This window comes from Salvia splendens, unplaced genomic scaffold (assembly GCF_004379255.2).
Source record: "Salvia splendens isolate huo1 unplaced genomic scaffold, SspV2 ctg837, whole genome shotgun sequence".
In the NCBI taxonomy this organism is placed as follows: Eukaryota; Viridiplantae; Streptophyta; class Magnoliopsida; order Lamiales; family Lamiaceae; genus Salvia; species Salvia splendens.
In genome coordinates, this window is record NW_024599517.1 from 25,190 (window position 1) to 41,897 (window position 16,708).

The window sequence follows — 16,708 nt, forward strand, 5'->3', positions numbered from 1 at the left end:
TGGATCCGGAGTGGATTAAGCGTCCGACGTGTGGATCTGAAGCAGAGTTGTCTGATTGTGCATGAGGTTGATGTTTCATTTCTGTTTTCTGCTCACTTCGTCTAGTAGAAGTAGATCTGTTGGTTTCCGGTTAATCGTCAGTTTCCGACGTCCGAATTTGTAAGTCCTATTTGAATCTAGTTATTTACTCTGTTCTCTCCATGTCCGCGTTTAAATCAACTAGCGAGAAGCAGATTGTTGTTAGTTAAATTCATAGTTTGTTATTTGCAGCTTTTTCTTCCGTACCTTGCTGTTTTAGGGAGATGGGCCCCATTGCTTGCGTTCTTTCTGTCTAGCTAATTTAGGTAGTTGTTTACTAGGTCAAGGAAATTTGTTTGAGATATTGGAGTTAAGAATATGTTCCAAGCCTGCATGATGTTTATAGTTTCTTAGGGCTAGTGTAAGATTTAATTCCCGAGTCTAGTAATAGTTTACCTCAACCCAAATTTGCGTGACAGCAACCATTTACCTTCCCAGAGTCTTCTGAATGCCTTCCTACGCGTCCATCTTCGTGGGATCGATCTCTGCTTCCCTGTACTAATTCATAGTATAGCGGGTTGAGGGTTTTGAATGCGGAATTTGTGTGTCCGACGACTAAGACTTCTGAGATCCTCAGAGTTCCTAGACCTCGTGATCTAGCGGATTCTCTGGTTTGAGAAGCCTGACCTAGTACAAAAGCACACACGGTTCCATGCACTTTCATCTCTCTATCCTTTCTCCTTATTTTTTTCTTGTGATACTCCATTTGTCCCATAAAAATAGTCTTTTTTTATTAGTATTTTGGTTCGTCCTATAAAATAGTCATATTTCAATTTTAGCAAATTTTCTCTCATATAAGGTGTGACTCATTCTCTACTAACAATACTTCAATCATTTTTTCTTTATATATCTCATACTTTACCAATTCGGCATTAAAACTCATACAGTCCGCAAAATCCTTCTTTTTTTGGGACAGAGGGAATACTATTTGAAAAACAATATTTTTTTCACAATATTATTTTAAATTGAATTAAATTATATTTTTCAACACAAAAAGTTACGTTATATCTTTAAAAAAATTTAATGTCCACTACAAACAAAATCTCTATTTACTAATTATCATAATTCCGCTGGTAAAACTGGTTAGCAGCGAATTAACAACAGATCTGCACCGCTGCTAAATACTTTGTTGCTAAATTTTAGTGACACTTGAATCGTGCTACTAATATTTTAGTAATGAATTAGCAACATAACGAGTCCGTTGATAAATGTTGGCATAAAAAATGGATAGAAAACTTTACCAACAAACTCAATTGGTTACTAACTGTTAGTAGCGGATTAACAATTCACCAAATCCGCTCCTAAAATTGTTGACATCAAAAAAGGGATCGAAAACTTTAGCAACAAACTTAGTCCGTTACAAAATTGTTAGCAAAGATTAGCAGCACACTTAATCCGTCCTAAAATTGTCGGCACTAAATAGGCATCGAAAACTTGAGTAATATACTCAACTCGCTACTAATTATTAGTAACGAATTAGCGACAATCTTAAATCGCCCCTAATGAAATGTTTTTAAAAAGATCACCGATTGGTATTCTGCTACTATGTTCACACAAGTTACGCATTATTGTTTCAATTATTTGTTTTCTTATCCAACTACAACAAACCAACAAATCAACAAATAAATAATATTAATTTGTAGACAAAAATAATATAGTAATTGATAACTAATAATGTGTTTTTCCAAAAAAAACATGAAGTCTGTAACCATTATAAGTTTAAATGATAATAGTGTGTAAATAAAAAATGGATGTCAATCTTCTAATTCTGCAGAATCATCACGACCAGACTGAGCAGCAGAGTGACTTAAGTGTTGGGGATGACTTGAGTGTTGGAATTGCTGGGGCATGTACTGCTCGATCCTATCTTTTATAGTCTTCACTTCTTGTGTTGTGCCATGAACGATTCATTCACACTATCATTGACAGGAACACATTTTTCTGACACCTATTTATCAAAATATAATAAGACTAACATTATTACCAATGATAAATCAACTATAAGAATTTTTATATATATCACAGTTACCAACTTTGGAGCTTTTGCTACAACATTCTATATCTGCTACTAATTTTCGTTGGTAAACCGACTGTTTTTTTGTAATGGTCACTTTAGTTTATCAAATGATATTATACTCCCTCCGTTTGCTATTAGAAGTCTCATTTGAGTTCGACATGGATTTCAAAAATTACTCTCTCTGTCCCTTCAAATTAGACCACATTTGCCATTTTGGGATGTCCCTTAAAAATAGACCAATTCCATTAAAGAAACTTTTTCTCTCGAATGAGGTGAGTCTCATTTTTCACTAACAATACTTCAATCATTTTTTCTTTATGTCTCTCTTTTACCTTACCTATTATGCATTAAAACACATACTGTTTCAAATTGTTGTCTATTTTTAGGAACGGATGGAGTATAAAGAAAAGTGAGTGGAAAAAGATAGAATGCGAGACCCATTTTTATATATTAATTTAATAATAAAATGTTAGTGGAATTTGAGGTCTACCTACCATTCTTTATAGTCAAAGTGAACCAAGACTCCTAATGGTGGATGCACTAAAATAATAAACCGGAACTCGTAATGGTGGAAGAAGGGGGGTACAAAATTATACACATCATATCACACTTGCACAACGTTAGAAATATTGAATTTTCAAACTCTATACTTATTAAAGAGCAAATTACACAATATTTATATTTTTAAATTATAAAAAATTTAATTATCATATAAATAATACTCCCTCCGTCCGCCATTAGGAATCTCATTTCTTGGCGGGCGAAGCAGGTTATAAGAAATGTTAACAAAAGTGGGTGAAAAAAAGTTAGTGGAATATGAGTCACACTTGTATATATTAGTTTTAAAAGAAATATGAGTGAAATGGGTTAGTGGAATGTGAGACCCTAATATTACCATTTATAGTGAAAGTGAACCGGGACTCTTATTGGCGAACGAACTTAAACGGGAAAACGAGATTCCTATTCGCTGACGGAGGAAGTACTTCATCACATGAAAAAAAGAGGAGAGGTGAAAGAAAGAGAAAAGAGAGCTATATTTTTTTTGGGTAGATGAATTTTAAATTTAAAGATTGTGCTCCGAATGACTCGAACTTGAGACCTTTAGCCTTATGCATTAACATCTCTACCGCTTAGTTTACTCTCACACACACGAAAAGAGAGCTACATTAATAGGAGAGAAGGGGAAGAAAGAAAAAAAAAGTCAATTATGTCATTTTGAGGGCTAGAGATAAAAATGGAAAATTAAGGATGATATTTTTTTTGAAATTCAGTAACTCTGATTACAAAAGGTGCAAAGTGTATTTGAAGGACCAAATTTAAAGTTTATTCTTGAAAAAAATAAAAATATGCTGCTTCGCCTCCGATATCTCTTCTTCGACTCCTTCCACATCAAATCATTAATCATCCCTATCCCGCAGCTACACAATCAAACTAATTTGTGATCTGTGCATTATTTTATTTCTTATTAAGTTGATTTTTTATTGGTAAGAAACTTTATGAAGGTAGTTATATTAGCAATGTCTTCTTTGGTCCACCTTAAAATGTCTGGCTCGATATTGCTTATTACTTTTCCGTCCCAAAACAATGTAAAATATTTATGTTTACGACACAAGATTATATGCTAAGTTATTTTACTGCATCCATGTGTTTATAGTGATGAGAAAATAAAGTAATAGTAGAATATAGAAATAGTTAAAAATGTGTGACTTTGACAAATTACACTCCAATCAAACACTTTAACAACAAATTGAAAGCATCACATTCTTAAAAAAAAAAAGAAAGAAACAAGAGTAAAAGTGAAAGGAAAGTGGAAAGGTGAACGATGAGTCAGTGGAAAGTGGGACCCATATTTTTAATACTAGTAGAAAAAGTAGTTCTCATATCTGAAGGCGCAGTCGACCATATGCACCATGGCGCCAATTTGAAGGGGCATATCTCCTTAGCGGAGGCGGTGGCGGCGGAGAGGCAGTCGGAGCAATCGTTGTTGGTGAGGGCGGCGCTGCACGTGGCCAGGCCGTAGCAGATGTCGGTGTCGGCGGGCGACTGCGTGCTGTAATAGTAGCCTACGTTGGGCGTCACTGATACGAGCATATCTTCAATGTATTCCACATTAGCAGCGTAAGCATCGTTTGCCGAATACTCATCCGCATTGCAACGCCATTGCGTTATAGTCGTGTCTGCGCTGCTTTCTGCAACCATCAACAATATTCCCATCATTATTAGGGTTATTACACCAATTGTAATCTTAACTACTGATAACCCCATTCTCACTCTTTCTCTCTACCAATTTTGATGTAGTAAGTATTTGATTGGTGAAGAAGTGGTTGGTTTGGTATTACTATATATAGCTAGGAAGTGACGAGTTTATTCCATATTTTGTGTCAACAACTTAATTTGTGTATGTGTTTTTATAATGACGGCAGAATCTTGGTCCTGCAATTTCGTTTCGGAATTTACGATGACTAAATTAATTATTACCTTCCACTTTCAAGGCTTCAAAGTTAGTTAGGGTTTGAGATTTTCTAATGAAACACATCACATAGTCGAAGATTAATTATACTCTCTTCATCTGCGAAAAATAATCTCATTCTGCCATTTTGGATTATTCATAAAAAATAATCACATTTCAAAAATGGAAACTTTTTTCCATACTTTTTTCCGTAATTTTTTTTACTTTACCAATTTTTCACTAAAACTCGAGTCATCCAAACCAAAGTGAAATCAAATTCTAAGGTACCCAAATTAGAATTAACCGAGGAAAAATTCAACTTGCATCAAATATTGTCTAAAGGTCTAAATGATTGAATGTACAATTTTTCCCTCTACCCATTTGAGGGTGACTTAGTCCGAAAAAAATGAGAAAAAGTCAATAGGACTTCGAAACGTGCATTAACTAGTGTAGGTACCGCAAATGTGTATCAATGAAAATATAAGTCCTAAATTTTTAGTTCACTCTATAAAACCGATTTAGGGAGTTGAAAACAAGCATAGACTAGGGGTATAACATACCGAGAACACCATACCACATACTGTACCGAAATTGCAGTATGGTAAAATATCATACCGATACCATACCGAATTTTCGGTAATTCGGTATAGTTAATTTTTGATACCGTTGTCTTACGTTTATTGCGGTATACCGAATTTTTTTTTATTTTATACCTAAAAATCTCACAAAGGGAATATTGAATGTAAAAGACTTCTTGAGAGCATCTCCCCTTTGTGAGCTTTTTATGAATTCCTAATTTGATTAGGTTGTTTGATTCCTTCTCTAGATTAGATCAAGTGGAGGTATGCACCAATTGTTTGCGTATCGATAAGATAGTGGAGCGATTATGGAATTTTAGTTTGTTGAAAGTTACCTACGGTTGCCTCCATTATTTTGGGCGAGGTCATGAGGTTCCATGTGTAATTTGTCATCCTATACTCTTCTTCATCCTCTAATCTTTCCATTCAATCTTTCTGGATTTAATTTTTGTGGCTTAATCAATCTTATTTTTTGTGCTAATTGAATATCAAATATAATTGAACATATCTTGTAAATATGAGATGGATCAATATCACTTTGCCTAGCGAGAGATTACACTTATGTGTTAAGCAAACTTCTTCCCTTCGTGGAAAAGTGTATTTCTGTTATTTTGTTTGATTGTTTTATTTTTGTTTTTTGCTTTATGAGGAGACTCCATCTCTGACTCATTTTGCTTTTTCGCTTTTTTGTTTTTAGAGTTTAAACTGACGAAAACATGATGATTCCTTGAGAGCTTGATGCATGTTCGTGATTATAAATGCATGACGTAAATTTGTGAGATTAAACCTCTGAGCTTAAAATGTTGTATACTTGGTCCAAGATGAACACAAATGGAGCCGTTCGATGTCATAATTACTTGTAATTAAAGATCATGACCAATCTTATATCTTGTTATGTAGCATTTTTCTCAAAAGCTTGACCTGTGATAATGTATCTTGGCTTGCCGCCTTCATAATATCAAAATTAGATTGCTATCTCATGACTAACCATCTCGCATTCACCTCTATGACTAATTTAATCCCATTGTAGCTTATCTCTCATAATATTGACTGTTATCCTATCCAACTAACCAAACGCCACCAAAGTAAACCATAATTATATGAAATTTCCATTAATGGTGCTTTCACACCAACACAACAAATGGAGACTCCACAGCTACTCAAAATGAGTGTAACTAATCAATTTTTTCTGTACATTCTCACCGTCGTTAATGGGTCAATGATTAGTCTCCAAAATTGCTCTCATCCTCTTAATTCAGCATGGTTAGGTCTGTGGTCAGCACTCTCACAAAGTAACTTCTTCTCTCTGGTAGAATACGATGGACCATCTGCGAGTACCTGCATTTGCACCATGAAGTCGCAGATAGAAAATAGTAATGCAAGGCAGCAGAGGTTGAGATCCAAACATACCAGGGCATCACACACAATTTGCTGTACTTATCCAGAATGTAAAGGATGCAAGCATCTCTTAAATTTGAGGCGCTGAACGCCTCCGATAACTCAAACATGAGGGATACATTTTCAACTGAAATATCCTAGACATAGCAAATGGAGATATTATCGCAAACTGAAGAAATTCGGTCAAATCAGTCTTGAATTTCTTATGTGAACTTACCTGTGCAATGGCGTATTCGCACAGACGCTTCAGACCCTCCAATAAATACTGATCAGCAGCTCTTAGAAGATCCTGTGCTATTTCCAAGTTGACGTCTACAGATCCAGTGTATATGTATCTAAATCCAATAATAGATCAGTTTCGGGATCTATCTGTAGAAATGATAATTGATTCATAACTTGCGACAGGAATTTATCGAGGTAATTCAAAGTATTTACCTCATCATCAGCTCAAAGACATCCCATCTGATATTAGGGATCTCTCTGTCTTTGGCATCCCTCTCCTGCAACATTACATCATGGAGGAATTTTTTAACATTAACAAACCAAACAGACAAGGACTTGCTTGCTATTGAGTCTCACATCCACATAATATTCACACCGAGTGCACCTTTAAATTTGAATTTTGTTTCAAAGAGATGCTTAAGTTAAGTGCAAGCTACAAGCAAACAGAATTCAAGAAAGAAAGGGTACAAAAATGAATTGAATGTGTGGAGAATTAATTGAAGCGGAAATTTTAGTTGCACGGGGGTTTCCTTTAGAAAATATTCAACACTCCTTCCTCACCACAATGGCACCATGAGGTGATGTGTCTAACCAATTGCTTTATGACAAGTAGAAATATAAAAGGGCACACACATCCAATTAGAAATGCAATTATTTAGGAAACATTCATTATACCACTTTTATGGAAAATTGCATGATCTAAATATGGACAATACCAATATATTTTCAGCTCCTATATATATTTTCATATTTATATATACACACACTATAATATTAATAATAATATCCCATATGTACCGCAATAAAAATATAATCCTACAACATTTTGGTAGTAGTATTATTTTATGTGTATGATTTTATTTCTATTATTTATTTACATAAATAAATATAAGTATGTATATAAATGAATTTTCTACTACATAAATTTTAAAAAAAGTATGACCATAATGTAATTTTTCTATCTTTTTTTAGTGCATATAAACGATTATATATTCACTCAAATAAGTTAATATACAAATAAAATTAAATTATTGTCATGCTTTATATTTATATAATATATTTATTTATATATATAATCAATGAGGAAAAAGATAATCATACCCATAAAAGAATACCCGTAAAGTGTTAGTGACATTTTATTTTTTTATCAACGGTACATATAAGTGATTCTTATTGTTATATTATGTGTAATAGTATATAATATGCAATATAACATATAGTAGTAATTTCCATATTTAGATACAATTTTGTATATAAGTGGTATATTGAAGGTTTCCTAAATAATTGTATGTCTAGTTGGATGTAGTCATTTTATATTTCTCTGTCATAAAATAATTGGTTGGACACACCACCTCATGGTGCCACTTTGGCGTGGAAGGACTACTGAATATTTTCTCGGTTTCCTGATTGATGGATAATAGAGGCAGTAATTTTGTTTAGAGTATTTGATTCTATAAAATTTCAGTTTCCCCATTGATAAAAATGTCAATGTACTTCTCATGAGACAAAAGTTTCACCCAAACCCATCAATGATATTTAGAGTTCGAACAATGAACCAGAGATAGGACATCTCAAATTACTAGTGCAATGTTATACTAATGGTCCACAAAATGGATTTATACTCCTCTACAGTAAAAAATATGCACTCCTAAGGAGGCCAGGTAGCAGTCATGTAAAAAGGAAGAAACCAATCACACAGAAAAATGTAATAGCAGGAATTCAACAGCATGCTCACCCTATAGCCACCATCGAACATTGCTCGAAATGCATCGGAAGAAGCAAGCAAACAAATTCTGTGTGCATAGAACCGTCTTCCTGGCAAAGGAACAGAAACAAAAAATATCTAGATGAGAATGCGCAATGATATGCATCTTGAAATTTTCAAGTTATGACAAAAATCTCTACCTTCAACCAGAAATGTTACATCAGACAACGTAGGATTATTCAAGTTAGGATTTTTTTTTCACGTATCGCGTAAAAAAAAAGTAGGATTATTTACATACTGCTCCCCAAGATATACCTGCAGTAATATTCCATAAATGTTAGTAGGCATAAACAATACTATCACATTCAGTGCACATATGATTTCAAAAGAAAAGAAATTGAATTCTGTTTATCCACTTAATTTCTAACTCTTTGGCAAAAAGATAATGCAGAAAATGTCCACGCATTTCACACCCCAGAAACCACTACTGAATCCTTATGAATCCCATTTCTTGTTTAGTTCAAAATAATTGTTTGATGACAATAGTGATTCATTGTATCAGTCGATTGGCTGATATAACAACAATAACACAAAATAGCATAGTCACCTGAGGTATTGGGGAAGGAGGAGCTGCATCGATTGAAGAAAGTGAGCTTGCTTTATTAGCCAACCTGCATAATGCCATGGAACTATCTCTTTGATGCTTTGCGTCAGTTGATTCCAGTAGTTGAAGAAGCAATGCAAGTCCTGTAGATATACGAGGAGAGTGAGGTGGGAAGAGAAAGTTGTAGTCAAGATCATCTGCCAGGCTCACAGCAGAAATCTTGATTTAGGTATATAGGTGATAATGACTTTATGGGATAGTTTTGCAAGTCTTGTACCATTGTTATCAACGAAAATGGTTTGGTGGTCATCTGGAGAACAAAGATGGGCAAGAGCAAGAGCCACACGTCTCTGAACATTTCTTTCTCCCATACGCATCAAGTATGATAAATGACTTAATACCTGCAATGGAAATTTATTAACCAAGTTACATGTCCATATTAAATTCGTACTGATAGACTCAAATGTGCAGCTTCAATTTGTCTTATCTAAAGCACATATATTTTCAAATTATTCATGCTTAAATATTGTGCTATGTCCTACCATAATCTACTTCTTATAAAATCTAGTCTGTGGAGTGAAGCATAAAAGGAAGAAATTTTCCCACAATCTACAAACTATAAGGTAGCTTACCCGGCCATTAATCTTCTCTTCGACTCTTTTCAGTGTCTTGGCTACACAATCTCTAGTAGGCTGCACAAATTTGACAAAGCAGAGATATATATCTGATTCAAAGAAGTTAACATTTGTCTAACCCAATTACAAATATATTTATAACGGGAATATTCAATTAGATTAGGATTGTACTTGGAAAATAAATTCACCATCTTGAAGTTTCTGAACACCCCCCACCATAATAAGATCTGCAACATTATCCTACAACAAAGAGAATGGTGATCGAAACATTAAGAGACAGTGTGACCAAGTAATAAATAGATACAAATGCCAAAAGCTTTATGAGCACAACCACTAAATAAATCATCTATTTTGCTATATACCTCATTATCTGCAAGGCCATAAAGAGCAAAAGCAGCATTATGTTGCAAAGAGCCATTTTTTTACTCAAGAAGCTTCAGTAATGGTGTTATTCCACCACTGTGGGCAATACCAGCTTGATTATGAGGATCCTGCATGGGTAACAAATAAAGTTAAGTGCAAACTGCAAAAGATTCAAATAATTTATATTACATACAAAAATATCAAAGAAGATAATCATAACGCTATTGTTGATGGTTTGAGACTAATGAAAATAAAAATGAGAAATGAGAAACGTTACCTGAGCTAACCTCCCTAGGGAAAATGCTGACATTTCCATCAATTGAGCATCTGAAGACTGGAGCATTTCTATGAGTGGAGGGACAGCACCTCTCTGAACAATGTGGACCTGCAGAGGTTTCACACAAGAATTTTTTAGTAATGCATAAATTAGTGACTAAAGAGACAGCTTCTTAGAAAATTCATTAGGATAAAGTTTCATGTGAAATGGAAAGATTAGCATCTGTCAACCTTACAGTCTGAATCTGTTGCGGCAAGTTGCCCAAGAAGGAGAGCAGCTTCTCTTTGACTCTCTGAACAGCAGGAGCTGTTATTAATGGCTGTCAACTAAATCAGAAATTTAAATAAATTCAAAAAATCCACTAAGTGGACTTACATATATAGATCATAACTTGACAAAATAATTAGCATAATAATGCAGAGAACAGTAGGACCACAGACATCTAGCCAATATTGGACTTGATAGAAGAAAACACGAAGCTACACAGGCATGTTTTGCCCAAGGAATCAGCTAAATGGATTGATGACACCACCTCTATTGCAAAATCATATTTCCTCCCTCATATATTAATGAAAGTAATAATAGTACTCCCCCCCGTTCCCTCTTAGTTGAGTCATTTTTCCATTTTGGGAAGTTCCCTCATAGTTGATTCATTTCCATATGTAATAGTAATAATTATCACTTTCTCCCGCTCTTACTTTACTCTATCTTACTTTATCCTCTCTACTTTATTCATTTCTACTCTATTCTCTCTATTTTTTTCTCTCTCTTAAGTTTTTAGCTACCTACTTAACACACTAAACATCCCTTTCTTAAACTTCGTGCCAAAAAGTTCCGCCTCAACTATAATAAAACAGAGGGAGTAATAAATAAGACAATGCGTCAATTAGCAACATGAAATTTCAGTAAAGTAAGCCGAGTCCTTCTATGAGAAACCATATCATGAGCTATTATAAGTCAAGCTAACCAATAGAAACTTACATATCAATATAGGGCTCAAAATCAATTTAGCCTCCTCACTGCTTCACTCAAGTATGAGCTATTATAAGTCAAGCACCAACCAAAATAACAATACTTGGGAATATTAGACTCATTCTATAGTACAAGCCAAGCATTCTTCACACAAGACATGAGGGGAATTGTGTGAGTGTTTTATCAGGGATGAACATCTATTAGCCTGCACTTGATGATGCAGTTCCAAATCATGATTTTTATTCCATTAAGGAAATAACACTAACCATTGCATCTCTAAAAGTAAAGTGAATAGAGAAAATGAATCTTCTGTTAATCTCAAAATTAGTTTCTGACACCACTTTATAAGCATATCAATACACACTGCTTACTCTGAGCTATCAATAAGCTGTCTTTTAAGAAATATTTTCTCAAGTCATTCCATACACCTTTTTATACTCATTGTTTCCAATAGTTTATAGTTATACAACAAAACCTGTCTTTCTATGCAAATGAAAGTATAGTGTTGTTTGTAAAGATAAGATATACTATAAAGCATGGCAGTAACATCACACAAGCAGTCGAACAAGCAACAAATATTTGTCATGGTCGTGCGGAAATAAGCTAAAAACAGAAAAGACCAAAGACCAGTGTATTTCCCATAAACAGTCACTAATTCATTTTATAGAGAAAAGTGAAACTATCGACTCATTGAATCGAAGTAATCAATATCTTTGGAATATTACCTAATAAGGAATGTGCCAATTTTGGTCTAAAATCTTAATATCTCGAGTAAATTCATAAGCAATTAGCAAATAGAGTAACAATTTTGAAACAAATTAATTTTGCTTGATTCACACACACACACACACACATAAACAAAAATATATAGAATGAGAAGTCTGAAGTAGTCAAGTTTACTTTAATGGCTAGGAGCCCCAGAGTGAAAGCACTTCCTTTCTCCACTTCATTCTCATATGACCTAGAGTGAAAGCACATCCACGATCTTCGCAGCGCTCCTCGTTGAGTTTTCTCTTCAAGCTTCGGCGCGAGGACGATTGCTCGCGGTGGTACTTCCCGGAGTTGTGCCTCTGTTTTTCTCCATGAGGAAAACAAACAAAAAACAAAAAATTGAAGTTAGTGAGAGATTAAAATGAATGTCAAGTAAGAAGTAGTTTTATCTGTGCTTGGGGGTATTAAAGGTATTGCAGTCTTTTTAACTACTAAGAGCATGCGCGTCCGTCGCCACCGCCGTCCGCGCCGCTGGCACGGACGCCATCCGCCGCCGCTGCGCTCGCGCCGCTGGCACGGCGCTGCTCGATGTATCGAGCACGTCCGTGCCAGCGGACGCACACGTGGCGCGCTCCCATTCGTCAACGGCATAGCCGTTGTGTTTAAACAATTTTTATTATTTTTTTAAAAAAATCGGTATTTAATTATAAATAATGCTAAAAAATAAAAAAAATTCCAAATCCCAAAAATATGGCCATTTTTCCCGTTTTTTTTATTTTTTTTATTTTTTTCCCAAAATCATCTATAAATACACACATTCATCACTCATTTATCACATCAATTCATCTCTCATTCATCTCTCATTCATAATTCTTATACAAACTATCAACACATTCAACATTCACTCAAAACATCAAATGGATTTTCACTCATCTCATGGCGGAAGCGGAGCGCGAAGAACAAGAATACTACGAACAACATCGTGCCGCTTACGAAGCATATGTCGCGGCGAATACCCCCGCTCATCCTCCTCAACGCACTAGATCAAATCGCCGCTACATCCATCGTGACCGGGAGGGAGCCCACGAAAGGCTCGTTGCCGACTACTTTGCCGACCATCCGCGGTTTCCGGCAGATTACTTCAGGCGCCGTTTTCGCATGTCAAAGCGCTTGTTCATGCGAATTGTCAACACATTGTCCGCACATGTTGAATACTTTCAAACAGGTGTAGATGCAGCCGGCCGGCAAAGTATCACGGCGTTGCAGAAGTGTACGTGTGCCATCCGACAACTCGCTACTGGGCAAACGGCCGACATCTTCGACGAGTATTTGCATATCGGTGAGTCCACTGGAATCCTTTGTTTAAAGAATTTTTGCGAGGGCATTCGTTCTGCTTTTGGGGATGAATTCCTTCGGGCACCCACCACCGATGATTGCCAACGGTTGCTTCGTCTTCATGAATCAGTCCATGGCTTTCCCGGAATGCTTGGCAGCATTGACTGCATGCATTGGAGGTGGAAGAATTGCCCGACTGCTTGGAGGGGGCAACACTTAAGCGGTCACAAAGGCGGCGGCCCAACACTTATCCTTGAGGCGGTCGCCGACTATCGCCTATGAATTTGGCATGCATATTTCGGCGTTGCCGGATCCAACAACGACTTGAACGTGCTCTATTCTTCACCACTCTTCAATGATGTGATGAATGGTGTAGCACCGGCGATCGACTTCACCATCAACGGAAATACATACCGCATGGGTTACTATCTCGCCGATGGTATCTACCCAAGGTGGTCGACGTTCGTGAAGACGCTCCACAACCCGCACGACCTGAGACGGGTTCTTTTTGTGCAGCGTCAAGAGTCAGCGCGGAAGGACGTCGAAAGAGCGTTCGGGGTCCTTCAAGCTCGATTCAACATTGTGAAGGCCCCGGCTCGGCTGTGGTACGTGAATAATATCGCCGACATCATGTTCACGTGTATTATATTACACAACATGATTATAGCCGACGAAGGGCCGAGGGCGGCTAGCTTCTACGACGAGGACGAAGCCGGAAGCTCAACAGCGAGGTCTCCCCCACGCCGAGGCGAGCATACGACGGTTGGCCAGAGGATCGAGACAAGACACACAATGCGCGATACTCGAATCCACAATTAACTACAAGAAGACCTAATCAACCACATGTGGGCGAAATTCGGCAACGAGTAGAGGTTTTTTTAATTTTTAGGATTTTAATTATGTAATTTTTAATTTTTAGGATTTTAATTATGTAATTTTTCATTTTTAGGATTTTAATTATGTAATGTTTAATTTTATTTGTCATTTGTAATATTTATTGTGGTTTTTAAATGAATTTTAATATTATGGAAATGTTATTGTTTAATTGAATTTTAAATTAATTGTGCTCGTCCTTGTGGAAAAGCACAGTTGTGGGTGTTGTGCTCTTGCCAGAGAGCAGGCATGAATAGTACCGCCCGGGCCCACAACCGTGCCGCTGGCAAGAGCACGGTTGTGGATGCTCTAACTCCATGGGAATTAATTCATACTCCCTCCCTTAAAATTTGGCACCATTTGACCCATCACGGATTTTAAGAAATATAATAGAAAGTTGGTTGAAAAATTGGTATCACATGGATTCTACTTTTATATATTAGTTTTAAAATAAAATGTGAGTGAGAATGAGTTAGTGGAATGTGGAGTCTACTACCAAACTGGTAAAAGAGAAATGTGATAAATTTTTAGGGGCGGACGAAAAAGGAAATAAATGACAAATTTTCAGGGACGGAGGGAGTACAAAATGTTTGAAATTTGCATAATCTTAAAAAAAACATCAATATTTCAATTTAATGCATTCCGTTATAAGTATGTATTTGATAGTTGTTAACTCTTTACGTAAATGGCGTACAAAACATAAATAATTTTATTATTAATAAAATTTTTTGTATCAACATAAAACAATGATGAAACATTTTGTAATCCACATAGACAAGGAATTAACGTCATCCACATTTTAAAACCCATGCAGACTCAATTGAGACTCCTAAAGTGGACAGAAGGAGTATCGAATAATGTGTTTTCTATATACTCCATCTTTCCAACTCTAAGCTATACAATTTGCTTTTTCAAATGTCCTACCCTAATTAACATATTTCGACTGTGCCATAAACATATGTGCACTTATGTGCATTCTCATTTATGTAAACTTATCTCAATATATTACCCTTATATATCAAGTTATTTACAACTTACACTATCATTAAAACACTAAAAATAATATAGGTCACACTATCCCTAACACTACTTTAACCACCATTCTCCCTCTCTCTCTTATTTTACCAATTTTGTCGTAATTATCATGTCATATTATATGCTCATATTTGTATGGACAGATGGAGTATATACTGAAATGGAAACATCATTATTTCTACTGTATTATTTCTTCTACTTTATTCTTTCTCCACTCAGCTTACAAAATAAATATGTATATAAATCGAGTGCTGAATAGGATTCACTTAGAATGAGAATGAAGAGAATATATATATTTTTTTAAAGTGTACATAATTATATTAATTCTTATTTTTTTTGAATTATTTAGAATTTATATTCATTAAGTGAAAATCACATTACTCGTGTATAGCACTGATAGTAATATTAATTTATGTAACTTTAAATATTTTATATTATTACTCCATTCGTCCAAGTTCATTTTTTGCACTCGTTTTGCAAAAATAATAATAAATAGGTAAAGTTGAAATAGAGTAAAATAAGAGAAAGAATAATGTAGGTAAGACTATTCTCTACATAATTCTCTCTTTTACTTTACTCTTTCTCTACTTTAACTATTTATTATTATTTTTGCAAAATGAGTGTGAAAAAAGGAAATGAAACAATCTTTCTGAGACGGAGGAAGTATAAAACAAAGATAAAAGATAAAACATTTTGTTTGAGTTGTGTCCTTAGTTACCCCACTAACTCCTTTTAAGATTATAGAGCAAACCTGATTTATTCAAAAGTTAATTTAAACACAATCTCCCGCGTTTCTGCATATTTATCACATTGCTTAGATGTCTACATTCTAAAATCTTTATGTATTTTAAAATACTGTGGAGTAGTTGTTAAATGACAGGGATTTGTTTTGCACTTTAATATATTTCGCACGAAGATTTAGTTTTGGAATCGACTTTGTCATTTTGAGTCAAATTATTGTACAGTATATGATAGTATAAACATTTATGTTAATTAACATGTGATTCCACCTTAGTTTTTTTTATTTTAATTGGAGAATTTATATTCAAGTTTTGAGGAAAATTTTTAAGTTTAGATAATTTATAATATTTTTTAATGTTGCAACAACTATTTAGGATTTTTATTGTTTTATTATGATAAAATAGCCGAAAATGATAGGCAAAGGTATTTAGTTTAACACTTCCATAAACAAAAAATAGAAAAATTGATTTTGACTTTTTCAGACAAGGATATCTAAAGTTCGACACATAATCACTGTTTAAACATATTAACTATTCTACCTAGGGTATATTTGTTTGTCCAGGAAAGTAATGTAAGAGATAAGTATTCCCTTCATCCTCAAAAATAGACAAATTTATAAATAACACAAGTTTTAATATGCAATTAGTAAAATAAAGAGAGGTGAGAAAAAGTAGGGGAGAAAGGAGAGAAAAAGTAGGGGAGAAAGGAGAGTTAA

General features: G+C 34.9%; 1 pseudogene; it reads right to left on the bottom strand.

The window, feature by feature from the left end:
- Window positions 1-6,044: 6,044 nt before the first annotated feature.
- Window positions 6,045-12,440, bottom strand: LOC121791508 (annotated as a pseudogene).
- Window positions 12,441-16,708: the final 4,268 nt, after the last annotated feature.